Source organism: Uloborus diversus, chromosome 1 (genome assembly GCF_026930045.1).
Source record: "Uloborus diversus isolate 005 chromosome 1, Udiv.v.3.1, whole genome shotgun sequence".
NCBI lineage: Eukaryota > Metazoa > Arthropoda > Arachnida > Araneae > Uloboridae > Uloborus > Uloborus diversus.
The window spans coordinates 130,796,276-130,816,831 of NC_072731.1; positions in this window are offsets into that span (position 1 = coordinate 130,796,276).

Below are 20,556 nucleotides of genomic sequence, written 5' to 3' on the forward strand. Positions count from 1 at the left end.
TCGTTTTCAATTTTAATGTGTTTTAAATACAACAATAAACACAACACTAAACAAAAATGTAACAATACATAAAAGGAGGCATATTGCTCATACAAATTTTAATAAATACTAACCTTTTTTATGAATCCTTTAGAGTAACTGCCGTAAAATAATTTAAAGAGCAAGTACAAGACTGAAACAAAAACTCCCAGAATGCACTGCAATGAGACGAAATCGGGACGAAATTATTTCGTGAAAAATTTGAGATTTCTGGTTTTGTCAAATATCACGTGATTCGGTGACGAAAGGATCGTAGAAAATAACGAAATAGTGCTCGGGGATTGCCGAATCGTCAAAATTGAGCGTTTCATTTTTGACAGTGTATCCCATTTTGTGATTAGCTTCTTTCAAAAGCAATACGTACTCTAGCAGTGGGTGTTAATTGTATGTTTACTCTCCTAAAAAATATTTTTAATATCACGTGATTTAAAGAAATAAAAGAAAAGAATTTAAATAAGTTTCAGAAGTAAGAACAATTTCTAGAAAGAAGTTCGTTTGACTTGTGAGATGTAATCAGATTTCGTACTAAGACTCAGTATACCCGCACTATTTTCCAAAAAGGTGATTCAACAGTATTCCATTTGTACGCAGATCCCACTTATGGTCAAGGTGGAAAATCTCACCTTGGATTTTTCTGTAGGGTAAATCATGTGCAACAGAAGATTGAAATAATGTCCATAGTTGCAAACCTAACCTGGCAGCGTCATAATGTTGTGATTACAATCTGCGTAGTCTTCACCACGCTGCCAGGTTAGTTTTGCTCCAACTTCAGTCAGTGTGATTTAAATAGGATTAATCAAAAATGTAACATTCATGTAAGAAAGAACGCATTTTAGGTAAATCTCTAATTTGGAATGCGGTACGTGCGCCTCCTCCTCGATATAAGTCGCAAGCCACTTTCGGTTTTCAACTTATGTATTAATATGCCGCTAAAAAATAAGAAACTATTAATATATCGTCTGGAACTGAAGAATCTCGCTCAGATGTAGATAGTTGGTTTATTCGTCAGTTGTAAACTATTTGAAACTTTTAAAGGAAATAGCAGTTGAGTATTTTTACTTCCTTTTACAAAAAAGGAAGTATTGTATTCGCGAAAAATTTTTTACTCCAAAATCGACGTTAATTTCCATTTTGCTCACACCCGAATGAATGTTGAGTTTTTTTTTTTTCGACTCGACTACACGTGCATAAGGGCCTAAGAACGTATAGACTTGTGAAATATCGAAAATTTGACGATTCCCGAGTTAGTTACGAGCTTTCTCGTGACGTTTGTATGTACGTATGTATATCGCATAACTCAAGAACGGTATGTTCTAGAGAATTGAAATTTGATACGTAAACTCCTAGTGGGGCCTAGCTGTGCACCTCCCCTTTTGGTTGCATTCGGGTGTTTTTAAGGGGTTCTTTTGCCCCTTTTTGGGGGGAAATCATTGTTAATTTTGATGTAAACTCAAGTGGTGTTACAATCTGGCGGACACTTGGCGACGTATCGCTAGTCTTTCGGTCGCCAAGTTTTGTTGCCAACTTGACGACGAATTTGGCAATTTATTTTTTAAAATCTGGTTTTAATTTGGCCACTGTTGATGATATTTAGAGAGTAAACTGTTGAATCACATTAAAATTACCTATAATGGGAAAATGACATTATAATAGAGTAAAAGGAAGTCATGTGAGGCACACATCAGCGAGTTCATTTATAAATACAAGCACTCAATCTATGAAATAATGCTGTTGTAACTTAAGCATTTTTATATAATATTAAAATACTGTTAATGGAATACTTAAACAGTTTTTCAAATAAAAAGAAAAGTAAAAGAAAACGAGCTGATGTGTGCAGCACATAACTTCCTTTTACACCAATTTAATGTTATTTCCCCATTATTGGATATTTTAATGTGATTCAATAGTTAACTGTATAAATATCGATAGTGGCCAAAATGAAACCCGAAGCAAAAAATAAAAAACCCGCGAAATTTGTCGCCAAGTTGGCGACCAACTTGGCGACCAAAAACTTGGCGATATATCGCCAAGTGTTTACCAAATTATATTACCACTTCAGTTTGCATTGAAATTAGCAATGATTTCCCCCGAAAAAGGTGTAAAAGACCCCCTTTGGAACATCCGAATGCAACCAAAAAGAGAGGTGCACGACTAAATCCCACTAGGAGTCTACGTACCAAATTTCAACTTTCTAGGACATAAGGTTCTTGATTAATGCGACATACATACGCACATCCGCATGTCACGAGAAAACTCGTTGTGATCAACTCGGGGATCGTCAAAAGAGATATTTCGAGCGTCTATACATTCTTAGGCACTTATTCACGGGTTGTCGGGTTGAGAAAAAAAAAAAACCGAGTCGATGTGTGCATTAGAGCTGGGCAATGTCGTTCTTTTTTAATGATCAGTTCATCAGAGGATAGTTTATTTTTTTGATCCGTCCATTCAATTCGTTCGTTTAAACGACTTCGTTCATTTAAAAAACTGCAGGTGATCTCTCTGAACGACATACTTACGTACATTCGAAATGTTTCATTAGATCAGTAGTATACTTTTAAGGAAATATAACAGAAATCATCTAAAGAAAATATGCCTATAAAAATGAATCAAAAATTTTTTTTATTAAGGTTTAGATGCACAGATGTATAAAGCAATCATAGAGAGCATCTTTGTGAGATATTTCTCAGTTGCCGAATGGTAAGATATGTTTTCCATTCCAAAAATCGTAGGTTCCATTTTAGCATGCCCAAAAATATAAGTTATTAAATTTTACTATATAAAAATAATTCAACTGGTTTTGACGTTAGAAAATTTGAAAAATTGTACTTACGTGAAATAGTGCACTAATTCTAAATATAAATATTATATCTCCTAACTGTAGTATGGTCACAGGTTAGAGTAAAACATAAAATAATTTGGAATGTATAATATATATAACCCGTTACAAAAAACTCAGATTAGATTGAACAAACAAAAATCTAGAAAAGTCGACTTCAAATGAAAACAGGTAGGTTTGACGGCCTGTAGATCCTACAACAGGTGGGGGTTACTTCAACACTATATCTTCAAGCCCTACGTCAAATTCATCATCAATGTTGAAAGCAAATTTCGGACGTTGATGACAAGGCACCATTTTGATGTACTTCACATTGTAAGAAGATTCAGGTGTGACCCAAGGAGACTAAAAATTGCTGTCCGTGGGTACACATGTTTGTGTATCCTTGGGTACAAAGGTATGCTAGTTTGGTTTTGCAAGTCAGTCATATCGACAAGACCACAGTTTTTACAACATGAAAAATCAAAAACAAAACGTTCAAAATATAGTGAATCATGATACCTACAAAAAGGATGAATAATACAATCCAAGACGGATGAAAAAAGAAATTGCTCTTTTTTTTTTACTTAGATCCTACTAAAACCGAAAAAAATGTGATAGAAACTTAAATGTTCATTTGATGGCGTTGAAACTTTCTGGGGTAATGGAGAGGACTGTGACACACATTTTGAACCCCAAATAAGATCTCTCTCGACGATACTCGGAATTTCCCGACCAAAGTCCGTAGGTACAATCGTCCGTGGGTACAGCAGCTTCCCCTATGTACCAAGCGTGCTTGGGAACTAACCCTGGGGGTTCCGCATTAGGCTGACCTCTAAACCGGAACATCTGCCTAGCACCCCAGAGTCTTTGGTCAGAAAGAGGGAGATGGGCACAGTGTAGCCCTCTACCCCCATCAGCTGTCGTGCCACTGAGTTTGGTTTTTTGACTCTTAAAACACTCCATTCAAATATTTTTTACTAAATCACTGCTTTCAGAGATTGTCAGAAGTTGCTTACTCTTTGCAACTGTTAGACATGTAAAACTTATATACAAACATATTTTGACACTGAACATAGTATAATTAATGACCACAAAATGTTTTAAAGCTGCTTAGTCTTTACAGTGTGTAAAAATTGTAGGGATTTTTCACTGCAATCTCTTTTGCATTCAGTAAATATAGGAAACAAAAATTATATTATCTTTGTAATTTTAGTATAAAAACGTTCCCTTGCATACTTCTCCAAAAGATGATGGAATTGCAGACTTAAGCTTTATAATAATTTAATGCACAAGTCGCATAAAGTAATTGTCTCTTTAAATGTATAAAAATCATAAGAGTTTCTTATGATATTCATCTAAAAAAAACATTACATTTTTTGAAAAAATACACATAAAGCTATACTGATATTTTTGTGACCTGTGAGCGAGCTTAGCGAGCTCGGATCGCGAAGTCATCCGAAGGAACTGCGTAAGCAGTTCCGGGGGTTGGCGAGCGTAAGCGAGCAGGGGGTGATAGCCCCCTAGTTCAAATTTAAACATGATCTTGCTTTGACGAAATTCTAAAACCACTGAAAAACAGTACAATACATTCTGTTGAAAATTTTGAGGTATCAGAGAGATATCCATAAGTTCGTTAGCAGCAAATTCTTTTGAAAAATTCTTTTCCAAATTTTCACTCAAACTATTGCGCGAAAGTGAAACTAAAAACAACGACTAAACATATTTTGTTCTTCAGTTGCTGCTCTGTCAAAAGTGGGGTATAGATAATTTGAGACTATTAGACTTAGTCTCAAATTGATTCTAGACTATTATATATAATTACAGTATGTAGACCTCAAATTCTCCTTCTTGTAAAAAGTCAACAACTTTTACTATTTTCGTATATAAAAAGCAATATTATTCTTACTGATAGCAATGCTTTGTAACAGGGATTAATCTGTTGTGCTATACGGACATTAGCCTAGATTTCCAAACTATTTTTTTTTCATTTGTCATGTTTTTTTTTTCACGTAAATTTTTATTTGTTTAAATTTTTCCGTAAAAGAACTAAAAACAGTACTTTATCACAAATAGAAAACTCTCAATGAATTGTTTTGAAACTTTTAATTGAAGTTCATGTTTTTATCTATTTTCAAATGGAGGTTTTATTACTTGTTGGAACATTTAAAAAGTTTAGATGAAAGCAGTAGTAATTTAGTATGCTTTAATCATTAAATATAATTACTTGTATCTTTTAAAGTAAAATTAAAGTGTAATGCCTGCAGCAGTATAGTAATACATGAAATACACCATACCAGTATAGTAATGTTTTATTAATGTGTTTTCAAATGCTTGAGCGTTATAAGGCTAATTTTTTTCATCATAGTTCTTTTTTTTTAATTTAAAATATTGTGAGGCTTAGATGCAAAAAAAAAAAAAAAAAGTTCGTGACTGAATTTTTCTCGTTTCAACTATATGTTTATATAGAAGTCATATATCTCATAGTACTTCAAAACGCAAAAGCAATTCTATGAAAAGGAAATAACTATCTCTTGAGGCTGAATTGGAGGGTTTGATAACAAGCAACGAATCTAGAAACTAACAAAAAACCCCGCAGGAAGATGTGATGCTAAAAAGAGGCTCTCAAAAAAAGTGGAAGCAAAACATACGGATGCGAAACGTAAAAAATGCCTTTCGGCTGAACACGTTCGGTTGGTTGTTCCACTCATTTTTACAGCTCAGTTATTCACTAGAGCAGTTTAGAAGTTATTGATGAAGTAGAAAGGTAGATGTTGATGCGTTTCCAAAAATATCTTTTCACTGCATTTATAAAATCTATAGTATAAAATCTTTCGAACAAAATGCTTTTCTCCCTTCTAAAACTCTTTTACTTTTATTCTACTTGTTATGCCTTGAGGGGGGAGGGGGGAGAAAAGCTTCTTAATCGATGACAAAAACTAAAATAAATAATTTCATTACTAAGTTGATTGTAAATATAGTTAAATTAATTTTTATACTAAACTTAATCAAACAAAGAACTATGGGTGATGGACTCTTGAAATTAAAAACTTTGAACGTCATTCAGGTATCGAGGCTTTCCTCCGTTTAAGTCAGCACACACAATAAAAGCTTTTTAAAAGTTTTTTTTTTCCTTTACTATACATTTGTTTTAAAAACGCCTGATGCTAATGTTTGGTTGGGCAATGTTGCAGAATTTTAACTGCGCTAATTAAAACATAAAACATTTTTCCTGGGAGGAGAATATTTTAAACAAATAGTTCTGTGGCTTAAAGATTACAATCAAGATTTGTGCGCAGAAAAATAAAGATTACAATCAAGATTTGTGCGCAGAAAAAGAAAATACTACCTTTAAAACAAAACTGGATGATATTTTACAAAAAAGAAAAAATATGTCATAACACTGTTAATTGATGGGCTAGTCATGATACGATTTGTTCAAACATGTAGCATAAACAAAGTTTAACTCTTAAATTGCACCAGTGTTTCATCTTTTGTGTTCATTGAAATGAACCCTCATTGACTGATGTGTTTTAACATTTTTGTCAAGCAGGTAAATGTGCCGTAAAAGATAATATTTTGTTCTTTTGAAGTGAAAGATTCTTTAGGCAGATTGGGCATTTTTAAAAATGGGGAAAAAAACAATTGAATTCGCGAAACTGTTACCGACACTAAGAATGCAGCGCAAGCACGCGTTTTGAAGTGAAAACTTCTTTACGCGAGTGCCTGGTTGGCGGAGTGGATAAGGCGCTGAACTGCGGAATCGGAGGTTGCGAGTTCGAGCCTCAGTTTTACAAATGTACCATATTCATTTAAGAAATTTCTAATTTCATGCCTTTGTTAATTTATGTTTTAAGCAATAGATTGCTATTTTCGTGTGTAAAATAATATGCATTATTTTTCACGTACAATAGCGCAATACATGAAAATTGAAAAATAATTTTTGTAGCAGAGGTTTATAATAATGAACAAAAAAAAAGCTGCATTTGAAGTGTTTCCTGCTTAAACTATTTCCTGAGGATTCAAAAAATACACACGTAATTGTTCAAGTTTTCACTTCTGCCGGCGCTCCAGCTCAAAATTTTGGCTTTTGTCGGATGTCTTTTCATCCAAGAGATGATTTCTTTTGCATTGAAAAAGGTGTTCCTTGTGACGCTGAAACACGTGTCTGCAGTAATCTGCAGTTAGCGCTGTTTGAATTTATTTTTCTTTTCTGCAAAAAGTTATTTATTCAGTTTATAATTTGGTTAGTTTTGACAACGAATTTGAAGTTACATTTTTCATTATAACGTTTTTCGTAACCCAACAGAACAATCACTTTTTTTTCCAAGATGGTAAAATTACATAATAATTTCATTAAAATTGAAAAGGTATTGCTATTATTATTTTCTCGTTTCCTTTCATTTTGACAATCATTTCTTTTGCATGAGCATTACAACTCAGAAGCTTCTTTTTTCCATCACGAAAGAATATCTGATGCATAAATCAATACACATGGATAAGCAACATTGAAGACACGAAGTTTGTGTTTTCGAAGTTTGTAAGAAAACAATGCGCAAAGGGAAATACATATAGTTGCAAAGCAATTCAGAAACCGCATGGGCGTCTCACATACTTTAGATTCAAACAAAGATATAATAACTTTCCGAGAGAAGGAAACTAAATTCAATAAAACCTGAATGAATAAAGTTTTTGCAATGGTAATGGGGTCGTGTATGTGTATGAGAATACTCTTAAAAGACTTAATGAAAATAAGTTTTTAAATAGAACTTAAACAAGACGACACCTCTGACTTTGGGTTAAAATGGAATCCTAAACTGATACTTTTATTTGGTAAGTGAAAAGATGGAATGAACTGAAATAAGTTCTAAAATGAAGCAAATTATTTCATAACACTTCACTTTTCTGTGTTACCTGTGGAGGACTCGTTACCAACTATTGAAGAAATCTAAATGCACTCCAATGAAGTTTTAATAAACTGCTCGAATATAGCTAAGGATACAGATACGTTTTGCGAAAAAAATAATAATTACAAACACTAATTGAAGAAAAGGTACCAAGCACATATGTAAAAGTGATAGAGTAAAAGGGATATTTACTTCATAAAAATAACGTAAAATATATTTACTGAAAAAATACTGCATAATAGTTCCTCACAGCGTATATACAGTACTTTAAATACTTTCCCTGAATGTGCAGTAAACAGCAAGTGTCGAATTTTGTTACATTTTGTTAAAAAATGTAATTATATAATGTAGCATTATGTATTGCATTGTATGCTATTTACAAACATATTGTATTGCCTCTTTATTTGATTAAATAAAATGCTATTTTCTTTAATAGTAGTTTGTTGGTCACTTTCGAAAATCCGAACAGTTCAAAAATTCGAACTACTTACGGTCCAAATTAGTTCAGATTTTGGACGCTTTTTGTTCTTATATGGAACCGATCTATTTTGGTTTATATTCTAATCTGCCGTGAGAAACTTATTTGGACTAAATAAACTTGCATTCTCTGCATATAATTTGAAGTTTTCCGTTTTGAGTCAAAATATAATTTTAATTCCTTTTGTGATTATTTGCAATCTTTATTCAAATCTTTTGCTAAGATAATTGAGTTTTAAAAGCATATTACATAATTACATTGTTCAACAATTATTTTAATGCGAATTAACTTCTTTTGAAACCACTTTCGTGTTAGACTTGCAAATAGTTTCAAAGCAAAATTGAAGAGTAAAATGAATATTTATTTGTCTAAAAGAAAACAAAGGTAGCATTTAAAAAAAAGAATTATTCTTTTTTAAATGAAATATTTTTTTAAATGCTACCATCTTCAGCACCTACAATTTGTTAAACATTTGTAAACTTAGCTCCATGACAAAGTTTGTACTAGCCCAAATGTTAAAATATTATGAGAAGTTACGTATTTTTTAAAGGTTCATTCATAAGTTAAACATGTTCTAAGAGCTAGGGTAGAGTACAAAGGCTCAAGTTCCAAAATATATTTTGTTTGAACTTCAAAGCAACAGATACTGGTCCTAAAAGTTCTTTCGAAGTTGATCCTACGCCTGAAGCGCTTGATTTAAGAGGATTATTAAACGTCTCTCACCTTTCAAAGAAGGAACATAAATTTTCTCTTGTGTGTTTAGTGAGGGAAAAGTAATCTTCAGAAAATTCTTTAAGGAAAGTAGCTGGTTTCGCGTCTGTCTCTCAACCTATAAACTTTACTCTATAGAGCCGGTAGAACTGTTCATTCTTTTAGATTTCTCTAGCTCTGAGTTTACAAGTGGACAAAAAAATGACAAAGAATTACTTTCGTTTTTGTTAAAAAATGTGGCATTTACATTCATTGCTTATAAAAAATGAATTACAATTTCAAGAATATGAAAAGTGTTTGGGTCATTTTACGTCAAATCGCCGAAAGTCATGTGCCGTCATGCCTCAGATTTTGTCAATTATTTTTTACGAACAGATATCTATAAGTAAAGCCCAAATTAATTTTTTTAGATCTTTTGAATAAAAATTACGCTCTGGAGAATTTTTTCAAAAATTCGATTTTTGATCATTTTTCGGAGTCCCCGTTTGGCATGAATTCAGAAAATCTCTCTAATTTCTGAATTTTTCAATCAATTAAGGTGAATTTGGTATCAATATCAAGCTAATATTTTTTTCTTTCAGAGTGAACGACAGAAAGCATTCTATGAACAGTTAGGTGTTGTCACGACTCTTTATCCTAAGTCAGTCTTTATGTTTTTCATTTGGGAGATTAAATAACTTTTATCTCCGGAGTACCTACTACGATCTGCATCAGTTTTTTTTTTGTAGCATACTTAAATGATTCTCTTGCTATGTAGGAAAAGGTTTTTTTTTTTTTTGTTGTTGTTTTGAAATAAAAAAAAATAAAGTTTGTTTTGCAGAAAATACCTAACTTGGCGCACTATTCTTGCGATAAAAATTCCAAGTTTTTATTTTTTATTGCTCAAATTCTTAACGTTCTTTCTGGATTTTTCCATCCGTTCTGCGATTAATATTTTCAGAAATATTTATTTGCATACTGTCCATTTCAGTTAAATGCTTTAGTAACAAAGTTATTTACAAATACAAAAGTGACGACCAGCAACAGGCTCTGGGTCCAGCTAGACTGGTTCCTAGTCAATTTACAATCCCCACTGAAGATCAATGGCCTCTTCAAACTATCTACTCCCTTGCTCATTACCACCTCTTCCGGTAAGCTGTTCCAAGGTTCCACTACCCTGCTATAATAATAATTTTTCCTAATATCCGTGTTAGCCTGAGATTTAAATAGCTTAAAACAATGACCCCTTGTCCTGTTTTCAGTGCTAAACTTCAGCCCCGTAACATCTTTCATTTTAATAAATTTAAACAACTGAATCATGTCCCCTCGATCTCTTCTTTGCTCAAGACTGTACATTTTTAGCCTTCTAAGCCTGGAATCATAGTCTAAATGAGAAATTCCATTTATTAGCCTTGTAGCTCGCCTTTGAACCCTTTCCAATACATTAATATCTCTCTAAGGATAAGGAGACCAAAACTGAACAGCATACTCCAAATGAGGTCTTACCAAACTTCTATATAAGGGCAGAAGAACTTCTTTAGATTTGTTTGAAATAGATCTATTGATAAACCCAAGCATCTTATTGGCTTTGTTGCTAGCTATGCTACACTGTTGGCTGAACTTTAAATCCTGCCTTATTAAGACACCCAGATAAGTAACTTTTTCTGCCTGACTAATGACTGAACCTTGCAAATAATAACTTGTACACCATGCCCTAAATGTAGCACTTGACATTTCCCAACAGTAACAGCCATACCCCATTTATCAGCCCACTCCGTAATATGATCTAGATCCTCTTGCAGCTGATTTGCTTGTTCTTCATTTTCTACAGTCCCCATAACTTTGACATCATCAGCAAAACAACTCATGTTCCCAGAAATATTTTTGCGAATATCGTCATTTAAATCAGTTGTGTGGAATTAGGTTAAGGAACAGGTTCAGGTTAAGTAATTTTTTAACATGGCTCTAGTGTCCAGCCGATATTACTAAGTCCGTTTGTTTTCATCGAAATGAAAAACTAATATTTACTCAAATTCACTCAGAACAAGATAAATAAAATATGTACTCACAGTTTTTTAGCAGATATTTTTTGATGTTACGCTGTTGTGGGTGGCGATTCCAAATGATGCAAATAAAAAAAAAAAATATATATACATAACAAAATGGAACATGTGGAACTCAATGTTTTACTTATTTCGGCAATTTTATAAATCACCGCAAGGTAGCGTATTCGAGCTCTGGAGTTGCGAATAAGAAATGAAGCACAAAATGATGACTCGTTCACAGATCAAAAATTTCGATTCTAATAGTGGACTGTAAATTCGCACAAAAACCCCCCTCAAAAAACAAACTCAAAAATATGTTTACTCGTAAGGAACAAAGCACAGAACAACTCGCATGAAGAACACAACACTCTCAATTCGATTATTAATCAAAAGTCGAAGTATTTTTTAAACTGTTGCCACTAGTTTTTTGAGAAATTAAGTAAATTAAATTGGGAACAAAAGCACGGAGGAAAATATTTTAACATAAAGAAAAAATTTAACAGACTTCGCGGCAATCACATTGAAATAAAATAATAATCAGGCGTGAAGCCGAAAAGCGCATTTTCTTTTCCTTTTTTTTTTTGTTCTTGCTGTATCAAACATCAAGTACTACCAAAAAATATTATCAAATTATCATGCCGTGGCGCGAGTTTCATTGTTGATGACGTCAAGAGCGTTACTTGATCATTCGCTATTATATGTATGAGAATGTGGTGTTTGAAATGCAGTACAAACGGCTGCAAGCGTTGTCCCGGACGTGATTTGTACCAATGTGAAAGGAATAAAAGATGGAGAGAGGAAAGCTTTCAAATCTTGAAACAAGGATCTTAAGTCACGTGATATATTTTAAAGTAAAGTATTGGAGGTAATCAAGTTTCTTTTACTCGTTTCACTTAAAATGTGTCTCACATTCGTCGTAGCTTAGCCATGTTACTTGAGATCCTTGCCTCAGCGTTTTCTAAGCCAAAGATTGGACTTGCTCTCTCCAATTACTAATTCCGGCTCTAAGATCTGAGCACGCAACATTTTAATAAAATAAGTAAAATTTTTTTTAAATACATTTTAAGTAAACGCTTGTAACGGATATACATGAGCACACGTACTTATGTTTTTAATTATTTAAAGTATAGACTATTAAATGTGCGTCCAAGGAAATCATGGAGTGTCTATATGAGATGGTTTTTTTAGATCAGTTAACCTAGCTCTTTAATGTGTCATACATTTTTATCATTTTATTTTGTGTCAAATACTTTCCTGTGTTATTTTCTTCATTTATTTCACAACAGCCTATTTAATTTTCAGTGAAAATATATAAATTGCTGATGTATTCAAGGCAAGTAAAAAATACTCCATGTATGACATCAGATCTAATTTAACATTTTAGATTTTATCCAGCACTTCTTATTGTACTGAAAGTTGGTTTCCTACTTTACGCAACTTCGTTTCCCCGATTTTACAATTTGATTAGAGAGTTACGTTTTGATTAAAAACCTAGAGTGATTTGTAAATTGCAACACCTTTTATTAAAATAAAAAATAAAATAAAAACTAAGTCGAGAAGTAATTATTTTTTCTGCTCGTTTGTTAAAATATTACCATTTTCTAGCTCCCAACATTCTTCTTTTTTTTTTTTTTGAACTAAAGTTACATCAGATTGTTGAATTAGTCAAAAAATAATCAGAAACAAGAAATAATTAGTCATGTTTTGGTTGAGATCAATTAAAGTTCCTTTCTTCCTCATGATGTCGTATTTTAATGCCACGCCGAAAAAGACATTGATTGAATACAAGATTAACTTTTTGTAAAAATAATTTGTTGTTTGAGGAGTCACTTTTTTATTTCGTATCTGGCATGGTATCTGTACAAGACATGGAAATTTTCTATTGATGTAAAGGCCCTGAAAAACAAACACATTGATATCAAAGTTTAGGGTTAGTAAAAATGGAGCGTTATACGATATAATAACGTGTTTTTAATTTTTTTTAACAATGTATTGCAAAAATAATGAAAGTTAATGCTGGTCATGCAGTAACCGTTACTGATGTTCAATATCAGGATACGATAATAAACGGGTGGTGGCAGGCTTGTTGGCATATACCTTTGACTTCAAATAACTCCATAAGGAATCTATCCTTTCAAAATAAGTTCTTTTTTTTTTTTTGATAGTGTTCTTTCGAATAAGGATAAAAAAACGAGCTTGAAATTACATCGGTCGTAACGAATTGCCATGTTCAATCTCAGATTACGGGACATTTTATAACACTGGAAGCCTGAAATTTTAGGAGCTTTAAATACTTTTGGTTGTCAATACGTTCTAGTATTTTTGTGAATTTGAGTTCATTAACTTTTGTGTAGCACGTATGCAAAGTCTTGACAAAACGCAGCAGAGAAACTTTTTTCCTGGATTTTAGAATGTGATAAATTCTGAATAAAAATTATTTAAATGCTCGAACTTTGTAATTCTATTGACAATATGCATGTTTTTAATGGGTTATAGTAACAGGGCGTAAATATTGATTTTCTAAGAGATATTGGCATCCAACGTGGCTATCAAAATAGTTCACATGAAGAATAGCCTGCTTTTAATGCCCTGTAGCTCAAGTCACCTTGGATCTTCTTTTCGTTGGTACCATGAGATAGAACATATTTTTTTCCTATAAAAATAATTTTTCTTTTCGATGGTGTTCTTTCAGATAAGCGAGAAAAAATGAGCCTGAAATGCTACTTGTCGTTAGCGAGAAATCTCGTTCTACAATAAATAAACAATGGTGAATGCCGTGACAGCCGACTTATATTGATTTAATTTTTTAATCCCTAATTTAGGGGGCTGTTATAAGTCAGAAATAGTTTTTTTTTTATTAATCATTTAAAAACTTTTTTTGTAAATTGAATGTGTCAGAATCAGAAAAATATTTTGTTCAGGTAGTTGATACAATAGACAGAACAAGATAATTTTCTTTTTTTATCATATTTCATTTGCAAAGTATCTTTTTGAATGATTAATAAAAACTTATTTCTGACTTATAACAGTTTCAAAATACCTATAAGTCGGTTGTCACGGCATTCACCATTCTTTATTTATTGTAGAACGGGATTTTCTCGCTAACGACAAATAGTATTTCAGGCTCATTTTTTCTCGCTTATCTGAAAGAACACCATCAAAAACAAAAATTATTTTCATAGGAAAAAATATGTTCTATCTCATGGTACCAACGAAAAGAAAATGCAAGGTGACAAACTTGAGCTACAGGGCATTAAAAGCAGGCTATTCTTCATGTGAACTATTTTGATAGCCACTTTGGATGCCAATATCTCTTAGAAAATCAATATTTACGCCCTGTTACTATAACCCATTAAAAACATGCATATTGTCAATAGAATTACAAAGTTCGAGCATTTAAATAATTTTTATTCAGAATTTATCACATTCTAAAATCCAGGAAAAAAGTTTCTCTGCTGCGTTTTGTCAAGACTTTGCATACGTGCTACACAAAAGTTAATGAACTCAAATTCACAAAAATACTAGAACGTATTGACAATCAAAAGTATTTAAAGCTCCTAAAATTTCAGGCTTCCAGTCAGGGGCGGCATTTCACCATTTCATTTGGGGGGTCGAGTTTCTTAAATATGTATAACCCCAAAGCGAAACCAAACACACATTAGCTAACAAGAAGTTGTCATAAAATCGGTTTAGTATGAATAAAATTAGTGTTTAGAAACAATTAAAATTTTGATTCATTGACTAAAAAGTTATCATACAAAACATCTCGCTACTAAAGTTTTTATACCTTTTGGAAAAAATATAATGCATGATTTTTGGAATTCGGAAGAGCAGGGAATCATGTTACTAATCTATCACTGCCCAATGTCGTGCTGTTTTGCCAGTTTAGTCAAATGGAAAAGGTTTTTTTTCCCCCCTTTGTGCTTCGAAAATATTTCTCTAACCTCCTGAAACATAAAAAAAATCTTTCTCTTCTAGCTGAGCTGATTGTAATAGTTAAAAAATAATTGAAGTAACACAAAGTTATGTATGAAAACACTTTTTATATCTTGCTCTTCAAAATCACCCAGGCTACTTCAAAAACTGTAAAGGGCTTTAACTTTTCATCATTAAATAATCTAGTCATGTCGGCGCTCTCAGCTTCAATCAGATATCATCTGCCTCCAGCTCTGTTATTCACTATTCCAAACGTATGAGTCCATAACAAGGACGAATCTCTGGATGTGAAAACTATTCTGTCGGTATATTGCTTGTAATTTTTCTTGCCTCATGCTAAAAATTTTACTCACAGTTAAACATTTTATTTTTCGTTTTCAAAATCAAATCCAAATAACCATAATCCCAGCCAACCATAATGAAAAATAATTATCATCAAATCTTGTGTTATTTTCATTCGAAACTGAATCTATTACTTCATACAAAATATTCAAAAATCAATGTTTGACTTCACATCATCATGTGGATTTTTGTCACTTTTTTTTTTTTTTTGCGCCTCTTTAAAATTGGCTCGAAGGAAGATTTTTTTTGAAAAATTTCACGATTGATTGAAATATACATCTGTAAAAAATCTATTTTCAGCTTTAATTGTAGATTGAACTGTGGTAGTATGGTGCACAGATCAATTGTAGATTGAACTGTGGTTTGGATAGTCGAGTAGCGGATTGAAGATATAGATTTTAATAGAGTAAAGCATTTTTCAAAAACTTTTTTCCGATGCAAACAAATTGTATAAAAATTCAAACGAAGTCATACATGCTAAAGGGCATGAGCTTTTTCACCATTGAAAGAATCGTTTTGCAATAATTCTTCCAGTCAACAAATCACTGCTTTGAAGTTATAGAGAAATGTTTTATCGTTTTAACTCATGAAAATTATCTTGCGTCACTCCGCAATTGCATGATTATAGAGCCCCATAAAAGGTATTTGGTTGATATGTGTTTTTTATTCAATAATCACATACATTTTTAAGAAGTTTCTATGAAAGCATTACAATGTATTGAGCAGCTGAAACGTGTTTCTAGCAAAAGAAAGCGATGAACACTCATCGAATAAATATACACTTAAAAATGAGCGTAAAAGTGAATGCAAAATATCAAGGAATTTTCATGTGAAAACCATGCTGCCACACCATTTTTCACGAGCCTCTCATTTTGAGCATACCATCGTTACACTGGGCACACAAGTGTGAAATATTTAGCCTATATGACGCAATGTCTTCTTTAGTTAAAATTAACCATGGTTCTCTATCAGTTTCTATGTTCTGAAAAAACCGAAAATACTTCATGAATTTCTAAGTCATCATCCAAATAACGAAAAACACTTTTTCTAGTCTGGGAATGTGTCGAGTTTCATCAAATAGTTGCTGAGAACCAGCGAGATTTCCTTTAATGAACATTGATTTCCGACTTACATAAATTGAATTCACCCATTTTCTATCATTCTGCTCAAAAAATTTGGGGGTGCGACCGCCCCCTCTTGACCCCCCTATTTGCCGCCCCTGCTTCCAGTGTTATAAAATGTCCCGTAATCTGAGATTGAACATGGCAATTCGTTACGACCGATATAATTTCAAGCTCGTTTTTTTATCCTTATTCGAAAAAACACCAAAGAAAAAACCTAATTTGAAAGGGAAAAATGTGTTCTTTCTAATGGTATAAACGATTAGAAGATGCGAGGTGAAAAACTTGAGCTATATCGCTTTGAAAATGGGCTATTTCTCACTTGAACGGTTTTGATAGCCACTTTGAATCACAATATCTTCTAGAAAATAGATATTTAAGCTCTATAACCGTAACCCATTAAAAACAAGCACTTCTACAATAGAATCACGCAGTACGACCTTTTGAATTATTTTTGTTCAGATTTTATGACAACTTAAAAATCCAGGAAAAAAATTTCTCATCGCGCTTTTTCACAAGTTCACGCTACACAAAATCCAACGAGCTCAAATTTACAAAAATACTTGAATATACTAACGGTCAAACATACTTTAAGCGCCTAAAATTTCAGGCTTCGAGTGTAATAAAATTTCCTGTAAACTTTGAGTAAACTTGGAAATTTGGCACAAAAAGCTTAGCCACCATCTTGGATCCCATTTTTCGGAGATCCTAGATCCTCAGAATTTCGATCTAGGAAGCTGAAAATTTGCATACGATAGTTTCAAATTCATTTCTAAGCATCTATAAAATTTCATCCAAATCGGAGATGGTCGAGTGGGGACGATTTAAAAAATTAGGTCAGTTGACATGAAATGACACATATGAAATAAAACTGAAATTTTAATAAATTAATCAGTTTAAATTTTTTATGTCGTTCTTAAAAATAACTGCATATATTCGAATTTAGTTTGTAATATGCTCAATTTGTTTGCCATCAATGATTACAACGCGGCGCAATTAAATAACAGAATTCGGCAATACTTGCTAAAACGTCGAGACTTCAATGCTTTCAATGAACTCCTGATTTGTGAAATAATGAAAAAAAAAAAGAATAAATAAATAGATAGCAATCGTATGAGCATTGGGAAGCTTCTTTTTTGCCGCATAAGTTATTTGCCCTTATCTTGCCGTTATCTAAGTAAGTCTTAAATTCAGCCGAAATTTCGAGTATACATATTTATCTATTTTAAAGACTTGGAGAAAAATGGAAGAAACCACTCAATCTCACCGTCTGCATGTCGCAGGAAATAGATCTACAAAGTGCATGAAAGATATCTACAAAGTGCATGAAAGATATCTACCATTTCGTGGAGAAATTGGCTAATTTTGGTGACTTTTCTAAAAATTCTACTATTTTGAAGACCTCAGACTTCGATAACGAGGTGTCAACGGGGGCAAACAATTTATGCCTTCAAAAAATGTTGTACTATGCTCTTTCGATACTACTTATTTGGATTTTTTCCCCATTGTTCTATTTTCGTATGGTTTCCCGGTAAGAACTGTTCCAAGCTTTTAAACATTCCATCGGTCCGATCGAATGGCAACTCCTCCTACATAAGCCACATTTCCCCAAAATATGGGTCAATTTGGATAATAGAGATGAAATGAACTTTTTAATTGACAAATCGTCATTTGACTAACTTTTTTAATGGACTAGTTTTTTTTTCTGTCAGTCCTCGGAATTAAATGCATTTCGAGTCACAATGGTGGCTATTATTTTGCAAACAGAAAGCCTTAATGATCAATATATGCTCAGGAACACTATACTTCGTCTTTTTATTGAGAAATGAATTTAAAAAAATAAGCATGATCAAAATAAAGAAAGAAGGCAAAAGGTGCCCTGAATTAAATTCCCAAGTTTTAATTGAATCTCGCTTATGTTTCAAAGGTTACTAAGATTTATTTTTCATACATTTTTTTCATACAACTTATTAATTGAAGAGTAGGAGGGAAAAAAACATAGGAAGTCGAAAAAAAAAATATTTGAGATAAACGCATTTGAATGTTTGACTGATGGGCTTTTTCCCTTTGTACCTATTTTTGAACAAATATTTCAGCTGACGAACGGAGTTTCGTCAAAAGATGATAGATTTTTCGAAAAGTATACTTCAGCAACTATTAGACTTCCATCATTATTTCGTTTCCTTGTAAAAGCTGATTGACGGGGTTTTTTCCTTGGACCCTTCAGTTGTACCGTGTTGCGTTCTTAAAAAAATAACATATAAGCATTACTTTTAGTAACAGATAGTTAGGGTAACGGTTAATAACAGACATGATTAAGACAACTCTCTCATTTTAACTCAATTTTCTGAGCATTTTAATGCATTTAGACATTTAAAACTATTTCTCTCTCGTGCAACTACATCTCATCTAAGGTTTGGCTGCTTCAGGATCTTCTGAATTGGTTAATTCTATTTTTATTTGCTCCATTTCGAAAAAAGGTCCGACCCCCCAAGTGGTGACTGTTCATAACCTTCAACCACTGCCTTGTAAATACCAACTGGCTAATAAAATTCAGTGTGATAGACACTAGATGGTTGCACCATATTCTTGGGCCACAGCAACATTAATTTACCAGCCTAAAATGATTATTATTTAAATCGAAATTTATGATTGTCTATTACTGGACCCTTTTCTGTTACTGGCGACCTTACCCTACTAAGATTCGGCACTGGTTGTTGAAAAAAGAATGCTTTAATCGAAGTTTAAATCACATGGTTTTAATGAGGAACATTAAACAACGGTTTTATCACCTTTGAGGTCGTCAGAGATAAATCGAAATACGTAATACAATGCTGTAGACGATTTTATGCACTTTGGATTACATATTTCTAAATTTTAACAGTTTGAACTCTTCCGAGCAAAAAAAAAAATGAGATTCACTTTTTAGAACCACAAGTAGCATTTTCATGACATTTTTACAACGATATTGCGAAAAAGGGTATATGAACTGAACAAAAACAATGTGAAAAGCATTTGGCACAGTAATTAAAAATAACAGAATTTTTTTAAAAAATACCAAGCACTTATCATAATGCCCTCAAAAGGACAACATAATTTTTCTGGGTCAGAAAGGACAATTTAGGAATTCCTGTAGTTTTCAAAAATTCCAAGAAAATGACACTACAAACGAAGAAAAGTTCGGCTCATTAAAATAATTTCTTATCATTATCTAGCTTTCAATCATAACTTTGAGTGTTGAAACATGCACATTTTTCTTATTGGGAAAATTTGGTTTGAAACGACTAGAACCGCACTTTTCTTTTGTGGGGTCAACACTTAAAGTTATGATTGAAAGCTAGATAATGATAAGAAATTATCTTAATGACTTGAGCCGAACTTTTCTTTGTTTGTAGTGTCATTTTCTTGGAATTTTTGAAAACTACAGGAATTCTTAAATTGTTCTTTCTGACCCAGAAAAGTCATTTTGTCCTTTTGAGTTCATTATGAAAAGTGCTTGGTGTTAAAAAAAAAAAAAATAAAGTAAAACTCTTATTTTATTCTTTTTAGTGTAAATGTATATCAGAAATAGAATAATTTTACCCTCATGAAACTTCACCTTATCTTTTCATACAAATGCTCGGTACTAAAAGGGAAAAAACCTATAAATGTGTCTAAAACTTGAAGGAGTTGGCACTATAATTTAATCCTTGTTCCTCTCTAGGATTTATGCTTGCTAATTTCATGCTTACTTCAGAAAAGCCTTGATTTAAAATTTTAATTATGATTGCTTTTAAATTACTGTTGCAAGGCAACAAAATTTGTAACAATGGGCTTTATATTTAAACATTTAATAGGGAAATTACATGAAATTTGATGTTTTGCATCCTAACTGAAATAATTTTATTTTAGAATTTTAATTTTTAAGCGCTAACCTTAAGTGTACCTTAAGATTAAGCAAATCATTTAGTGAAATCCCGAAGTCTCTAAGTGGTCTAGTTGCAGAGATATAAGCAAAACCAGGCCTCAGATTTCTCCGTGACAATCAGGCCAAGTACAACAAAAGTGCTTAAAAAGGCTAATTATACAAGTCAGACTTATAAAACCTAAGCATAAAATTCAAGGCTTTTTAAGCTGAAACGTGCTACCATTTGATACTGCATTTTTAACTGACGTATCCCTAGTTACTAAAAACAACGAACAA